Raw genomic sequence first — 15,320 nt, forward strand, 5'->3', positions numbered from 1 at the left:
CACACTCTTCCGCGCTTTACAAATCACCACGTGATCATCATATCTCTGTGTACGCTCACTACGTACCACCGACTCCGGCACCAGTGCCATAGAGAGTGTACACGGGGATCGAGTGGAAGGGGAATACTGCTCTGTATGTTCTTATACATCGTTCTTTGACAGTTTTAAAGGGAAAAGTTGCAAGATAGTTCTCGGTTGGAATATATGGATCCACAGGCTGCAGACTCTGATAACAACACTGCCAATGGTTACACTGGGCAATATGCAAGCTTTAGCCACCTGCCACACCACTGCGATTTAAAATCACGTGATTTGTGTGCAATTTTAGCACAAATTCATGTGTGATTTATGAGGCTTTATAGCGACTTGTGAAGGTATTCAATGATTTCTTGCAATTTGCAGTGCAATTTCCATTATATCATATGTACTGTTTGTGAAATTTCAATAAACTGCATAAAAAGTAATGCAAGAACTGCTTTAGAAATCGCAATGCAGCAAATCTCACATGTTAAGACACTGACATTCACATTCAATCGTTGTGATTTCAGGTGCGATTTCAATTCACATCGGTATGACTGGGCCCCTTTACCTGTAGTGCACCAGCTATTGTGCACATTACAATAGCTTTTTAAATAAATCTATTTTTTTTTAAATGGAAAACACTATGATGTTTTTATAAAATTATTCTGTTGAGCATCAATCTTTGGAATCGGGAAATGTATATATAACCAGAGGTGATAAAGGATTTCATTTATTTGGCACATCAGAGTATTTAACCACTTGCCGACCACAGATAACCGAATGACGGCTTCACTGCGGCCGTCCAGTTCTGGGAGGACATCATATAACGTCCTCCCAGAATGCACCCTCCCACACACCCACCTGTGCCCTGCAGTGCCACCCACCTGTGCCCAGAAGTGCCACCCATCAGTGCCCAGCAGTGCCACCATCAGTGCCCATCAGTGCCGCCCATCAGTGCCGCCAGTCAGTGCCCAACAGTGCCACCAGTCAGTGCCGTCAGTCATTGCCACCCAGCAGTGCCGCCTATCAGTGCCCATCAGTGCCGCCTATCATTGCCCATCATTGTTGCATATCAGTGCCGTCTATCCATGCTGCTTATCAGTGCCGCCTATCAGTGCCCATCAGTGCAGCCTACAAGTGCCCATCATTGTGGCATATCAGTACACAGAGATATGATGATCACGTGGTGATTTGTAAAGCGCGGAAGAGTGTGAAGCTATTCACTTATTCTGAGGGGACACTACATTTTCTCTCATTTGTGGATTGTGATATTTATTTTTATTTGCGAGGCATTATATATAATTTTTTATATATTTCTTGAACATTTTTTGTTTATTAAAATAACACAATTTCATGGGACTTTGTTGGTTTATTCACTGTAGAATATTTATCTTCTTATTTTCTGTATATTAGAAGAGTGTATTTGTCCAATAAGAAGTAGAGTGCAGCGTGAAATCACTGATTATTCAATTTGTATTTTGATGTTTAATGTGGAACATTAACAAATTTCAACAGCACATTACATTTTATATACACAGACACCAGGTATGGTTGCGCGGGGGTATTTCCATTTTTTTTTTAAATTTGTTTTCTAACACTAATACTAACCCTAAAGGTGGGAATACACGATTAGAAAATCGACCGATTGGTCATCCGATGACCTCGAGGCGTTCTTTCGTTGGTCGAAATCGTGGCCCACATTAACCAATCTAAACAAATTGTTTGTCGGGCAATACGTAGTGTTGAAGTCTTCCGTACAAGTGGAAGTGATGCAGTGTGCATGTGACCTTGTAGCCACGCCCTTCCGGCCAGAACGAGCGATATACACAACAATTACCAGAAATGAGTATAATATTGTTTATTACATTATCTATATACATAAATAGTGATACATAAAATATAATCTGCAGAATTCTGGTTTCATTATCTCATTAGGCCAATCTACTTTTAACATTTGGATTTTTCGTTCGTGTTTACGAAGATTCCTTGGACATAAACATCCGAGTTATCTTCTGTTTCCGCTCATGCGTGACAGTGCTTGATAGATTTTTTTTTCGTACGACCGTCATACCACCGCATAGAAAATTGATTGTTCGTATGCAAAACGACAACATTTTTCACTGTTGTTCAACCAGATTTTTTCATTCACAATATCGTTATCGTTTAAAACATCCTGCTCATCAACGAAGAGATAATCGTTCGATCAGTGGTTCTGTGAATTTTTTTGTACGATTTTCTTATCGTGTGTACGGGGCATAACATTAACCTTTACCCTTTGTTTGGCCACCAAGTCATGTGATAGACATGTCAACAATATATATATAAAGTCTAGGTTTACAGAGTGGCCTCTTGCACAATTCCCGTCACCCCTGGATGTTGTGACAGGGAGTGCTAGGTCAATGGAAGGGCACAGACTTGAAATTTAGTGCGCTGGTTAGGTTAGGTAAGCAGAAGTGCAGCAATGAGGGCACCCGACCTCACCCAGATGAGTAGAGAACAGAACCAAATCACAAGCAGGAAGACACTAAATCACCAGCAAGATCAAGGTCAGAAACGAGCAGAGGTTGGCATTGTGCAGGCAACAAGGTACAGAATCGATAGGCAAAATCTTGGTCAAGAGTCCAGATTGAGGTCGGTGACATAGATAGGCAACAGACATAAATAGGCAGGGATAATAATCCAGTGGCAGGTCAGAGGAGGTCAATATCAAAGTAAAGCATGATTCAGGATCATTAATAACAGAGTTACAAGCTGAAAGACCATCCACTAATGATCCAGGGACCAGGTTTAAATAGTCCATTAGGCACCATAATCTAAGTGCTGCACTTAAAAATGGGCACAGGCCCTATGAGTCTGATGGCTGATAAGATGTTCCTGACTTCTATACTACTAATATGAATTCTATCTGTTACAACTCTGTCCAGACATTGCTCATTTCTAGCTTTGTTCCAGCTCTCCCTGCCCTGATACAGCCCAGGAGTTTCCAGGGAACTGCAGGCAGTTCTGAACTTTTATCAGTGCCTGCCTTCTCTAGTCTAGTTGACGCTAGTCCAACAACCACAGTAGAGTACGCTATAGCCAGTCATCATCACATTTCTGATTTTCATAGATGGAGTGTTTACACTCAGTAGAACAACAGCAGTTCCTCTTTGGTCTCTCAGAACAGTTAAAAATATGAGCTGGCCAATGTTAGCATACCTAATGTGATAAACAAGCTCATCTGACTAACCAGCCGGACTCCTCAGGGAGTAAAGGCAGAAGGTGGCAGCTTGCCATCCCTCTGGGATCATCTATCTACCATCAACTGAGGCACTGAAGCCACCCATGTTGATGCAGTTAGGTTTTTATACTGAACTACCCTGACCTTTCTTAACCTCTGAAGAGTGCCAACATTGCTGATAGACCAATCATTGCCTCCACTGCAGGGCCCCGGGTCATTTCCTTCATAGTTGCCCCATTAGACCATTTGGACATGACCTTGGCCCTGTTGGTCTCTTTTAGTCATATTTCACTGTCACTGTTTTTGGACCTTATAAAGAACTGTTGAAGTTCAGACCAATATCGACTCGGGTGCTTGAATCTGTTTCCTAGATGAGTCCTCCATCTGTCAGTTAGGCCTGACTTTTTATCCAAAACCCATGAACTTCCTATGTAACTAGCTGATGGGTTTGACATTAAGACTGGAACCGTTTCTTATGAAATGCAGAGAATGCATTAAGATTACAAAAAACCTTTAGCCTTTACAACCACCTTAACTATTTCTCAGGCTCAGTTAAGGGCTAAGATCAGGGCTGATAAGAGTAGAAGGAAGGGTCCTGCTTTTCTGCCTGAGGATCTAATGCAGTTTTTGACAACTAATCTAAAGCTGTGTCGTCCCTGCTAGAAACTGTGTCCTAAGTTCACTGGCTCATCATTTCCAGTTCAAAAGATGAACTTTGTAGCAGGTAATCTCTCACTTCTAGAGTCGCTGAAGGTTCACAAGGAAGCGACATTTGAATACAGGTGAATGTTCCACTGAAGCAGTCCTCCTGTTTGGGATTTATCGCCAGTGACATGACCACTAGTGTGACAAGGTCCTTATGCAAAGACTTTAGACTTTTTTTACTTTATTCACAATGAAGAAGTGGACATCGGCAAGTTTTATTTGTACTGCTACTTTGGAGCTTCAAAAAAAGGAATTTATAAATCAAGCTGAAAAAGCACAATTGCTTCTGTTTTTCACCGCCGTGCGGTGCAGAAAGATTGCTTAATCACGCCAGTGCTCTTAGAATAGTGTCTAGCAAACAAAAACTACTCATTTGATTTACAGATATTGCTTGGTAAAACAAGTCCAAAGCTCGCGCTTGATAGAATTGCTGATTTTTGCTGAGGTTCATTTATTATTATACAAGTTTGCTTCTGGGGTGGGAGGTTTATTTTAATTTTAAAGTGGAAACAAGATCATGGCAAAGAATACGCAAGGGCCTCCCTCCCCCTCCTGAACATTAGTGTAATTAGAAATACAATATTTACAAGAGGTTTCCCTGAGATGGCTAGGTGTAATCATTGAGCCAGTTCTATAGACTTAGGACTGCCTGTAATTAACCTAAGGATGTATTGACAGGCAGCTCATAAATGTCTATATAGCTGACTAGTGCTTATGCAGCATTATATAACTGTAAGTTAGAAGGTTAGAGTGCTGCGGGTTTGGAGGCTGCCACTATATTAGCTTCTCATCTGCCTCAAATGTAAGCATATGAATTTTTCTAGTATCTTATTCTACCCTTACATCATGAGGGCAGAGCAGAGAGATTACCTAATCAGTCTGCTGCTCCTCCATTATACAGTAGACTGTGAGTACTTTTTGATCTGCAGCTCATCTGGATACTCAAACTGCACTGTGCTAGTCCTGAATAAATACATATATACACACACAGTATCTCACATAAGTGCGTACACCCCTCACATTTCTGTAAATATTTTATTCTATCTTTTCATGTGACAACACTGAAGAAATGACACTTTACTACAATGTAAAGTAGTGAGTGTACAGCTTGTATAACAGTGTAAATTTTCTGTCCCCTCAAAATAACTCAACACACAGCCATTAATGTCTAAACTGCTGGCAACAAAAGTGAGTACACCCCTAAGTGAAAATGTCCAAATTGGGCCCAATTAGCCATTGTCCCTCCCCAGTGTCATGTGACTCGTCAGTGTTACAAGGTCTCAGGTGTGAATGGGGTGCAGGTGTGTTAAAGTTGGTGTTATCGCTCTCACTCCTCATAATGGTCACTGGAAGTTCAACATGGCACCTCATGGCAAAGAACTCTCTGAGGATCTGAAAAAAAGAATTGTTGCTCTACATAAAAATGGAAGTCACATCACAGCAGCAAAAGAAAAAAAAAAGAAGGAATTTGGAGATTTGGAGGAGGCTAAGAGAAGGTACTTTTTTACTTAAGAATACACACTTCAATAGATTTGTTTAACTCTTTTTAAGGCCAGTAGTTCAGGAAAGCAGCACTGAGAGCGCAGGAGTTATAGGCATTAAAAGTTGTAAACAATTTACTAAGGAATGCTTATTTTACTGTGCTCAATGGGTTAAGCTAAAAACGGATGATGTAATACTACTTTATGTTAAAATGGTTATAAAGGCAAAATGATTTTTTGCCTTAATGCATTCTCTGCATTAAGGTTAAAAAAAACTTTCAAAAACTGCTCCCACCCTCCCAGCCCTCCCTTAAACACTTACCTGAGCCTGATCGTGATCCAGTGCAGACCTGTCTACAGAAGTTCTTCTCCACTCTCTCTGTGCTCACGGGGGACTCAGCAGCATCAGGAGCCATTGGCTCCTGCTGCTGTCTGGCAAATCCTGTGAGTAGGGAGTGGGGGAGTGGGGCTGAACCATGCTGTGTGTGTCTATAGATGCACAACACTGGCTTGGGATCGAACCCACATAAATGCCCCCATAGCAAGTGGTTTGCTATGGATGCACTCAGAGAAGAGGAGTAGCCAAGATCGCCGGCAGAGGACCCCAGGAGAGAAGGCTCGGGGCCACTCTGTGCAAAAACATTACAGGGTGCAGGTAAGTATAACATGTTTATTATTTTCAGACAAAAAGCTTTACAACCACTTTAATGTTAATCTCTGATCTGCGTAACAGTCAAAATAATGTGAATGTATTTCATGTTGCAATTTTGTTCTCTTTCCAAAGAATCTTCGTGATTATTTACAGCGCTAATACACAGCAGAATAGAACAAAGCCTCCAGTGACCTGAATTTGCTTTGTCTTCTGTGTTTAAATTACCTCTTCTTATTCAATGAAAGGAAACTATAACACACAGACAGGAGAGAGCACTTTCAATTCCGAGTCCCTCTTTCCAGTGGAATTACCCCATCTGTGCACAATCCCAATTCATTTCCAGCTAAATTGCAATTTTAATAAGTCGTGAACCCAATAAGTGTTTGCTGCCTGATGGAATAGCTCCTGGCAAGGTGAGACCATGCTCAAAACTGTGTTATATGCTGAAATTTAATTTGCTTTTGCTTTACCTGCCACCCCCACCCCATCAACATGCTAATGACATTTCTACATACAACCTTTATTTTTTCATTAGATACCTTATTTTAGACCCAGTGATGTCATCACTGGGCCTCTGTACTTCTCTATAGCAGCTGGGAATGTATAAAAAAACAAAACCCACTGCTGTTGGCACATGACATGTGTCGGTGGCAGCAAATGAGTTAAATTAGCCATCAACCTAAGATCATATTCACTCAAACTAAAAGATAATCTTAACAGCTATCTACTAATTTAAAATTTTGTAAGAGTGTGGAAAATTCTACATGTTTCTAAATGTTTATAAAAAAGTTAATGTCATTTTCACCTTATAATCACTGCAGGTGAATCTTAGTGGTGCGTGCATTTTAAATTACAGGGAATGATTACCTGCGTGTGAATGTCTGGTGAATATAACATTCACTGCTTTATAAATATGCCCCATACCTTGCTGCTTATTAGATCTTTACCATAACACAATTCACTTATCAAACAAATATCATTGGCAAAAATATATTGGATTAATCCTCCAGGTGGATATATAGGGGAGGTGAGAGAGACCCTAAACCTGATTGAAGGATTGAAAATTCACTTGATGGTGTTTAGGATACCAGTACAAGAAGAAAGCACATGAATTGGTAAAGAATTTTATTACTGAATGAAGTGAGGTGATTGTAGCCGTATTAGTGCATTTGCAGCAGAAACAATTGAGTACTGTCCGTGATACTTTTTTTATTTGCACTAACATACAATTTTGAGGACAAGCTTTCGGGGAATGTCCCCTTCTTCAGCTCTAAGCAGTACTGAACACAGATTTTGTGTTCAGTCAAATCTGTGTTCAGTACTGCTTGGACCTGAAGAAGGGGACATTCCCCGAAAGCTTGTCTTCAAAATTGTATGTTAGTGCAAATAAAAAAGTATCACGGACAGTACTCAATTGTTTCTATTACTGAATGAAAATGGATTGATTTAACATATATGGACTTATTTATGAACGTTTTATTCAGATATGTCCCCATTTTCTCTTTATTTATAGCTATTATTATATAGCAGTGCAACATCACTTGTTTATTTATGATTGAAGTATTGCTGATGTTGCGGTTGCCATCACCCATTACTACCATAACCCGTGAGCCATCCCGCTTCTTTATAGAACGACGCAACCACATATCTAGGATTTACATGGCCATAGAAGCCTTTTTATTAACAACCATAAAGTAACAGAATCACTTTTAATACCAATTTCTTAAGCAAAAAACTTTACAACCATAAAGTACCTAACTGACCATCTAATTTTTGTTTCAGGTTAATGAAGGCCCGTTTTACTATCGCATCGGCTGTATCACCCACCACGTTCCTATTTCGGCCCCTAGCCACAGTTACACCGGCTCAGGGACAAATTGTTAAACATTTTAACCCCTGATGCAGCTCAGTGACCGATAGCCCCTACTGATGTCACTTCATAGGGAAGATACACCCATACCGAGATGGGCCCTACTCATTACACTCCACATACTGTTTTGACCATGCCAGCCTAAAATAACCTGAGATCCCTGCCTTCTGTGATGACAAAACAAGGCCTACACCCTAACCACCTGCCGATAACCAACCCGTGGCCCGCATCACCTCTTGAGGTCCCCAGGGAAATACACCAGAATAGGCATGTTAACCAGTTGCCCTCCTGAGGATTTATCCCCCTTCCTGACCAGGCCATTTTTCGCGTTACGGTGCTGCGTTACTTTAACTGACAATTGCGCAGTCATGCAACGCTGCACCCAAATGAAATGTATGTCCTTTTTTTCCCACAAATTGAGCTTTCCTTTGGTGGTATTTGATCGCCTGTGGTTTTTATTTTTTGTGCTATAAGCTAAAAAAGACCGACAATTTTGAGAAAAAAAACTATATTTTGGACTTTTTGCTATTAAACATGTCCAGTGAAAAAATATTGAAATCAAATTTCGTCATAAATTTAGGCCAAAATGTATTCTGCGGCATGTCTTTGCTAGGAAATAAATCTCAATACATGTAAATTAATTGGTTTAAGTGAAAGTTATAGCGTTTACAAATTACGGTATAGATAATGTATTTTTTTTTCTACTAGTAATGGCGGCGATCAGCGACTTTTAGCGGGACTGTGACAGACATTCTGACACTGAGGGGGGGAACTAAGTTGGTGATACTGACACCCCAGTGACACCAATACAGTGATCAGTGCTAAAAAAAAAAGCATTGACACTCTACTATTTGCAACAGGCAGGAAGGGGTTAATGTGAGGGGTGATCAAAGGGTTAACTGTGTGCTGGGAGTGTTTTACTGGAGGGCGGGGGGTGTGTTCTTCACTGTAAGCACACTGATCGGGATGGTTATATTGTGCACAGCCATCCCAAGCAATGTGCTTGAGCTGACAGGGAGGAAGATTGTTTATAAACAAAACAATCTTCCTCCCTTTCAGAGATGTACGGTAATCACTGAGCGCCGGTGGGTAATTGACATCCGCGGCCATGAATTGCGGCGCAGGTAGGGCGCGTGTACGGCTCGCATGCACCCCTTACCCGGAAATGCAAAATCACATATATATACTGTACGTAACTCTGTGCACAGGTGCCGCCCTGTAGCAGTATATCTGCTATAGGGTGGTCCTTAACCTCCCTGGCAGTATTCCCGAGTGTAGCTCGGGGTAAAGTTTCAGTACCAAAAGCGGTAACCCCGAGCTACACTCGGGCTTACCATGCGGCGTTGCTCAGGGATTCCCTGCAGCGCTTACCTTGTCCTTCGCTCCCGCGATGTGTCCCCTGCAGCGTCCCAGGCCATCTCCTCTGGCCGATGCCGCCATCTGGCTTCCGTGTCCCTGTGACGTCGGGATGTACGGCGCCGGAACCGGCGGCAAATTTGAAAATTTAAAAGAAATGACATTTTTTTTTAAAAACGATTATTTCATAGCAAAACATTCCTGTATCAAACCATTTCACATACATTTTGTCCCGAGTGCTTTGTCCTGCGCCCTGCCTGCATTTTTACTGTTCTTTCTGCCTGGAAACTTAGAAAGGTCCACGGCATCCAAAAAGCGTCCCTTTAGGTCAAAATCGGTTTTAGACCAGCTAGAGAACAGCCATAGTAAATTAGAACTACTTGCAGAATTGAGTGATAATGATTCATGGGGGAAATTCATCATCAGACACTGAAAACGATTTTGCGACTTTGCTCAGTGATGTGCGAACTTGGCGCTATATTTTAAATTTCAGTGTTTTTAGTTTGATTATATTATTGAATTAAATTTATTATTATTATATTATTATTTTTTATGAGTATTTATTAAGTAAGTAATTACTAAGAATTGCAGGCCTACAATACATAACACCAAATTACCATGCAAAACAATTGTACCGCTTTTGGTACAAAATTCCTGACATAATCATATCGCCAGGGAGGTTAAGCGGTTAATGACCTCAGAAAAGAAAAAATGAATGGAGGGACGGAGGGAGGGGGGGGGGCAAGTGTCTTCTCCACTGACTAGGCTCCCACTGACCCTCTAGGAACTCCTCCCTTCTACCAGACCACTGCTGCCACTCCCAGCCACACCCTGCCTACCTTTTTGTCCACCAATAAGGTAAACTTTATCATCTACTTTAAAACTAACCAATTAAACTGGCTAGCTTTAGCCTTCCCAGCCAACTTAGCCATGCAGGCCCTACACTTATACTCTGCATACAGTTCCTGGCCTTTTCTTTACAACATTGATATCCCATCATTGATATGATATTTATGGCTAGTTAAGTCAATGGTCAGTAACTGAGAGGTGACTCTATGTAAAACCTTGGAGATATATTGGGGTTGATTTACTAAAGGCAAATAGGCTGTTCACTTTGCAGGGGATGTTCCCTTAGCTTAGTGAATGAGGTGCAACTATGCTGACTTCCATTATCCAATCAGGTGCAATCAAAGATAATGTTTTTTTTCCTTGCACATAATTGGGTATTTTGTGCAAGGTGGATTTTCACCACAGTCACTTAACTAAGGTAAAATTCCCTTGCAAAGTGAACAGCATATTTACCTTTCCATATTCAACCTCATAGAATCATCAAGTAGACACTTTTCATTGTGAGGTAATGTGATCTTCTTCTGTTTGTTGGGAATACATTGGGGTTTATTTACTAGAGGCAAATGGACTATTCACTTTGCAAGTGCAGTTGCACTCTGCAAGAGGCTTAACCCCAGAGATTAAGGAATGAAGTGTAGTTCTGCTGACTGTTATTTAGTAATTAAACTTGTGAGCCACTGGAGTCAATATATAAATAAGTGTATTAGGTTGCTGGTTTCCTTGCTCACCCTCATATAATGTGCACTAAATGGAAAATAATTAATAAATGGTTACCGCGCTCTAATACTATCATAACAATAAAAAGTGCATAATGCATGTGCAAATTCAATACTGTGTTGTATAAAGGTTCTACCAACTTGTGATTTGCATCACCTTAACGGATTAAATTGTGATCACACAAAGTGCCACCAAATGTGAAATACCCGTATATGGATACAGAAATATATTAAATATATAAATAAATCCAATTGCAATATATAATCAATATAACTAAATAAAACTAAAAAATTATATATAAATTAATTTCATAAAGTCCAATGTGCAACAGTGCAAAGATTGTGAATAAGGTCCAACAGAAAATAAGATGAGCAATATACTCTCCTTCCAAGTAGCTTGTAGTTATGTAGCTGGGATCCTGCAGCTTCTCTATGAGTCTGTATAAATATAAGGGTTTCTCCCTCCTTAAACCACTCCTTACTCCAATTCTCTATATATCCTCGTATGACCCATGAAGAAAAGGAAATGAAAATATGGTGCCTTATCCAAGAGGAATAAAAACAGCCTTTAATGTGCTCCAATATTGCACTCACATTATTCTGATAAAAATGCGCTTGTAATAACAACGTTTTACTAACGTTTTACTACATCCCCCAGACAAAGCTACGTTTTCCCTGTGGCGCAACGCGTTGGGGAGGGGCAGTGACATCACCACGCATCTGACCATCAACACGGCGAGTACTGACGGTATGTGTTAACACACCCACGAGGCTGATTCTCACCGCATGCAGAGGTTTATTGTTATTACAAGCGCATTTTTATCAGAATAATGTGAGTGCAATATGGGAGCACATTAAAGGCTGTTTTTATACCTCTTGGATAAGGCACCATATTTTCATTTCCTTTCTTTCATGGGTCATACGAGGATATATAGAGAATTGGAGTGGTTCAAGGAGGGAGAAACCCTTATATTTATACAGACTCATAGAGAAGCTGCAGGATCCCAGCTACATAACTACAAGCTACTTGGAAGGAGAGTATATTGCTCATCTTATTTTCTGTTGGACCTTATTCACAATCTTTGCACTGTTGCACATTGGACTTTATGAAATTAATTTATATATAATTTTTTAGTTTTAGTTCCGCTGACTGCCATCATTCAACCATGTGCAAGCAAAAATGCTGTTTTCTATTTTCCTTGCATGTGATTGGGTATTATTTGCAAAGTGAAGCTTCACCACACTCCCTAAGCTCCGGGGCAAATTCCCATGCAAATTGCAACTTTGCTTGTAAAGTGAACAATGTATTTGATTTTAGTGAATCAACCCAATTGAGTCTGGATGTAGCTTTTCACTTGTCCCCTGCAGCCCCCCTGTCTGCTTCTGGACACGTTGGTGGTTTAACATACATGGATGAAATAGGTGATTTTATATTGGTTGGTCTTTAAATGGCTTCACACTATTGATGATTTCTCATGTTCTCTTAAAAAAGTGAATATAGTTGAGGACATGCATTGAGAGCCCTGTACAGTCTAATCAGTAATTGCTTCTTAAGAGAGACTGACATATACTACACATCAATGATGGGACCTGGGGAAGATGGTCTTGCAAGATATGATTATAATTTGTATCAGCCTTTTATTTATTTATCAGGTTTTAAAGCATTATTAATACTTTAGCAACGATAATGGGTTGATTATGATTATGTTATCAGCAAAGTGTTACAAAAATGTTCCTTTCTTTCTTTGTGTATTACTAACTTATGGTAAAGCTTTATCAGTCATTTAACATAAATTGAAATGACAAACAAACGTACTATAAAACATATCAATCTAACTGTTCTGCCTCCAGCAAGGAAATTCAACCTGCAATATTAAATTTTGGCCACTAGTTGGAGACCAAAATAAATTCAGTTTACAAAATAAAACTGTTTTACAAAAGATGGAGACTGGCCTTAATAAAACACCTTCATTCTAACATAAGGAAGCAGGTGCATCATGGGAACTCAGACTTCATTTTTTTAAGAACTGAGGGAAAGGAACCAGCCATAATTCTCTGCAGCACATGTCATGGACTGAACTTACATCCCCTACAGGCAGCATCACTGGTGAGCATAGACTTATTGTCATCCACAGCCTAATCATTTCATTGCATTTGTATGTTTCATATATTGATTTTATGTACTTCTTATCTGTTTTTACAATAGTTTCACTCACCCTGTTTTGTTAATAAAGCTTCAATATTAAATTCAGTCTGGCTTATTGCAGAAAAGGAGGGTTTAGCTGCATGTCATGTTACCCACGAGAAACATGTAGCGAGCACAGAACTCAAATTAAAATGCTAAAACCAACCTGAATTAATTGCTGAAAATTTGAACAGAACATTTGATTGAAATACCCAATGAACTCCACATGTCAAATTGATTATTACATCAAGATATACAAGCAGCTGACCTCTGATGCAAATCATTTCCTGCAATATTGAGCTCAGCCCCACCTCCTCCCTTCTCTTTGGTCATCCTGTTGGTCTCTTCGGCTGCCTAACTAGTCAATAGGGATGTTGAAGGACAAGGCCAAGTAAGGCTTAGTTTTAAAAATATGAGCCATGTTTTTACCCTTCCCCCAACATCCTTCGACCTTAAAGTGATATTAAAGGCAAATAACAAACATGCCATAATTACCTGCTCTGTGAAGTGGTTTTGCACAGAGCAGTCCAGATTCTCCTCTTCTTGGGTCCCCCGTCAGAGCTGCTGAACCCTCCCTCCTGCCAAGTGGCCACATACCAAGCAGCTTGCTATCTGGAACCTGATCAGGCTCTCTCATCATTGGCTTACTGGTTGTGATTGACAATAGTAGGAGCCAATGGCTCCTGCTGCTGATTCAGCCAATGAGGAGGGAGAGTCCCCAGGGAACCGCTGCTGTCGTGCACATTGCTGGATCAAGATGGAGCCCAGGTAAGTATTGAGGGGCAAGGGATTTGCTGCACACAGAAGGTTTTTTACCTTCATTCATAGAATGCATGAAGGTAAAAAACCTTAAGCCGTCACAACCACTTTAATCTGCAAAGGCACCTAGATGGGGGTGTACACTTGCCATGGCCATGATACTTTGCTTCGCAGCACAGAAAAAATGATCCCCATGTTGCATTTGGCAGGCAGTACCACCACCAAACATGACATATTCAAGTGAATTGGGCTTCACCGTAACCACAGGCCAACTGCTAGGCTTGCAGTTGCTGGGAGATATTCCCATTTAAGCAACCTGTTTGGGTGTCAAAAAAACAAAAAAACAGGCATTCAGCAGTAACACCTCCTGAATGCCTGTGAGTTGCACCTGCGCTGCTCTTTGAAAAGTGCTCCACAGCAGATCGCTCTTCACATGTGAAAACAAGTCCTTAGGGCATTGTAGAAAGAAGTTGATATTTTCCCATGACGTCAGCTGCCTGTATCTGTGGATATACATGATTATATTGACATGCAGGAAAAGTCATGCTCATACATTTTTTACCATATGCTCAGTTTGATTTTTCCTGGTTGCGGCATGTTTACTATAAATAAAACAATAAACAAAAACGAATATATAGTAAAACATAAGGGATGTAATACACATTCTATAATTACTGTCAGTGGAAGAAATCACAGGAAACACAAATATAGCCTACATTTACACCAAAACGCATCTGTTAACACGCACTGCATTGACGTGTTTTAAACACATTGAGTTACAGATTTCATTTTAATTGATTTCAGTGGCAAAGTGCGGGTCCACACACCAAGCCATGCATGTAAACCAGTCCTCAAGATGGTAATTAAAGCTGCTCAAAGGACAGTCCCTCCTAACAACCAATCAACAAGCATCATTCTATCTTCTGAACTTGAAAGTGATAAATAAATTCAGATAAGAATCCTCTCCCTGGTATATTGCAGCGATATGTAGGCATGTCTGTAAGGAGCACCACTCATATTAAATCTATTCATTATTTGTTACATAATAACAAAAACCCTAAAACAGTAAAACCATCAAATAAAAGATGTCAAATATAAGGCTGCCGTGCTTGCACTTACCCTTAACCTGTGCTTATTGAAGCAGGCGACAGTTGCATGTATCCTCTGCGGCAGCCGAGCTAAACACGGTTTAATCAATGCTGTTTTCTGTTTCTTTTTTTTTTTCTCTGAGAGGCAGTGGTTGCACTAAGCATGAGACAGCAGCTTTTAACGAGTGTCTCATCATTAAGCTGACTGAGGAAGATCCTGTGGTATTATAATACATTCAAAGAACAGTGGAGAAGGTTAAATCAACTTTACTTGAGCACCTTCCAACTTTTTGACATTGCATGTCATGTCAGTTGGGTACTGCCATCTAGTGGTAGACATAGAAGCCCATTTTGATTATCCATCATCTATAGTGCCAAAATATTCTGAATTGCTTGCAAAGTGTGTATGACCCATTTG

General features: G+C 40.3%; 1 protein-coding gene across 1 annotated transcript in view; it reads right to left on the reverse strand.

The window, feature by feature from the left end:
* The window catches only part of LOC149460562 (tetraspanin-11-like), a 123,357-nt gene extending 108,243 nt beyond the window's left edge, over window positions 1–15,114 (reverse strand). The window contains exon 1 of the mRNA XM_089679473.1: window positions 14,934–15,114. The gene's annotated coding sequence lies outside the window, so the exon portion shown is untranslated. The remainder of the gene's footprint in view (window positions 1–14,933) is intronic.
* Between the last annotated feature and the right edge of the window lie 206 nt (window positions 15,115–15,320).

This window comes from Staurois parvus, unplaced genomic scaffold (assembly GCF_062004578.1).
Source record: "Staurois parvus isolate SC_StPar_1 unplaced genomic scaffold, SC_StPar_1.0 ptg000225l, whole genome shotgun sequence".
Lineage (NCBI taxonomy): Eukaryota > Metazoa > Chordata > Amphibia > Anura > Ranidae > Staurois > Staurois parvus.